The following is a 2676-nucleotide window of genomic DNA, read 5'->3' as shown; positions in this document are numbered from 1 at the left end:
GTCCAGTCTCCATCCCTTTTAGTGATCCGCTTGCCTTTGCCTTAGTTCCCATGGTCAGCACAGCCTGTTCCCCGGGGCCGGGATTCTATCCAGGGAACTCAATTTTTCGCGCACCCCGTTTCACTCTTGGAAGTGGTCTGCTTTTTCGTGTAGATGATTTGGTCACCTGAACGAGCCCACGGCCCTCACAAAAGCTACGAGAAGCTCCCAGGGTTTTCAGTGCTTGCCACTCGTTCAGACAGGATTGCTGTGGCACAGCAGCCTGGACGGGGAATATGGCGGTGGGGTAGGGCAGGCGGGGTCCCTTTCCTCGAAGTTCACAGTGTTCAAGATAAGCGCCCTTAGGCGATGGGTCAAACTGCAGGATGGTATGCACAGCGGTGAGCAAGGCCAGAGGGTCACTTTCGTAGAGTCTTGAAGAGTCAGCTTAAGGATGAGCAAAGAGCAGTCAGTGTACTAGACCAGCATGTGCAAAGACCTCGAAGCAATATGGGAAATGGAAGGAAGCAAATAGCATAAAGCTAGAGAATTGGAATCTAGGCTAGAGAGTTTATAATAAAAAGCTCAGACTGGGGCAGGTGTTTGGTGAGTGGTTAACGTGCTGCTTGGGATGCCAGCATCCTATATTGGAGTACCTGGGTTTGAGGCTCCGCCCCACTTCCGATTCTAGCCACCTCCTGGTGTGCACTCTGGGAGGCAGCAGATGGTGCCTCCAGTACTTGAGTCTTCAGCACTCACATGGAAAGGCTCCTGGTTTGCCCTGGCTCAAACCTGGCTGTTGTGGGCATCTGGGAGTGAACCAGGGATGGAGGATCTCTCTCTCTCTCTCTCTCTCTCACCTCTCATCTCTCATCTCTCATCTCTCATCTCTCACCTCTATTTCAAGTAAATAAAAAGACACAGAATTTTAAAGGAAGAAGAAAGTTGAGAGTGCTATGTTATGTGTGAGTTTGCTAGGGCTGCTGTAACAGATTAACCACATGTGATGGTTTAAAGTAACAGACGTTTATTCTCCAGGAATTCTGAGAGCCAGGTGTGTGGAATCGAGGTGCCTACAAGGCCATACTCACACTGCTGAAGGTAGAGGGGAGAATCCTTGCTGGCTCTTTCAAGCTCTGGGGGCCCCAGGTGTATGTTGCCTGTGGCTGCTTGGTTCCTGTTTCCATCTCTGCCTTCTCCTCTGTGTGTCATCTCCTCTGTCTATTATGAAGACGCTTGTCAGTGGATTAGGGCCTACCTGATTAATTCTAGAATGATTGTACCTCAAAACTCCCCGTTATGCCTGCAAAGACCCTTATCCCTGATAAGGTCACAAACCTACAAATCTGTTGGGAGCCACCATTCAACCCGCAACATTAACTTTACAAAGAAAAAGAATCTTGATCTGGTGGGTGCTCAGAGTTACCCTGATATATTGTTAAGTGGAGAAAAAACAAGTCACCACAATTGATCATAATGAAAGGACTAAGAGTCAAAGGGAGCACATAAACAAGTCTAGTACCTGCTAACACTAACCGATGGAATAAATAAAGGGGAGAGTGATCCAACATGGGAAGTGAGATACTCAGCAGACTCATAGAATGGCAAATGTCCTAAATAGCACTCTGGCCTCAGAATCAGCCCTAAAGGCATTCGGATCTGGCTGAAAAGCCCATGAGAGTATTTCAGGCATGGAAAGCCAAGACACTCTGGCAAAAGATCTCTGCGAGTGAGATCCCAGTGGAAAGAACAGGTCTTCAAAGAAGGAGGTACCTTTCTCTGAAGGGAGGAGAGAACCTCCACTTTGACTATGACCTTGTCTAAACAAGATAAGAATCGGAGAACTCAGAGGGCTTCCATAGCCTTGGAAACTCATGACCGGAGCATAGGGAGACTACTGATGCCATAGACAGGAGTGTCAATTGGTAAAGTCAACAACAGGAGTCACTGTGCACTTACTCCTCATGTAGGATCTCTGTCCTTAATGTGCTGTGTATTGAGATTTAATGCTATAACGAGTACTCAAACAATATATTTTACTTTATGTTTTTATGGGGGTGCAAACTGTTGAAATCTTTACTTAATGTATACTAAACTGATCCTCTGTAAAAAAAAAAAAAAAGAAATTATCAACTCCCAACTTGACTCTCACTGGGATTAAACATGACAATAGGTCTGATCTGATTTCATCATCATTTAAAAAAAATCATCTATTATTTTTCACTTTATGTTTCTGTGTGAGAGCAAACTGTTGAAATCCTTACTTAATGTATACTAAGCTGATCTTCTGTATATTAAGATAATCGAAAATGAATCTTGATGTGAATGGAAGGGGAGAGGGAGTGGGAAAGGGGAGGGTAGTGGGTGGGAGGGACGGTATGTGGGGGAAGCCATTGTAATCCATAAATCGTACTTTGGAAATTTATATTCATTAAATAAAAGTTAAAAAAAAAAGTTACTAGATACCATATAAACTATGAACCTATCTAGTTAAAATTTATATCTCAGGGCCAGCATTGTGGTATTGCAGGTTAAGCTGCCACCTGCAACACCAACGTCCCATATCGGCACCTGTTGGAGTCCTGGCTGCTTCACTTCCCATCCCAGCTTCCTGCTAATGCACCTGGGGAAGCAGCAGAAGATGGCCCAAGTGCTTGGGTCCCTGCCACCCACATGGGATACCTGAATGGAGCTCCT

This window comes from Oryctolagus cuniculus, chromosome 5 (genome assembly GCF_964237555.1).
Source record: "Oryctolagus cuniculus chromosome 5, mOryCun1.1, whole genome shotgun sequence".
In the NCBI taxonomy this organism is placed as follows: domain Eukaryota; kingdom Metazoa; phylum Chordata; class Mammalia; order Lagomorpha; family Leporidae; genus Oryctolagus; species Oryctolagus cuniculus.
Note: the sequence above shows the minus strand (reverse complement) of the source record.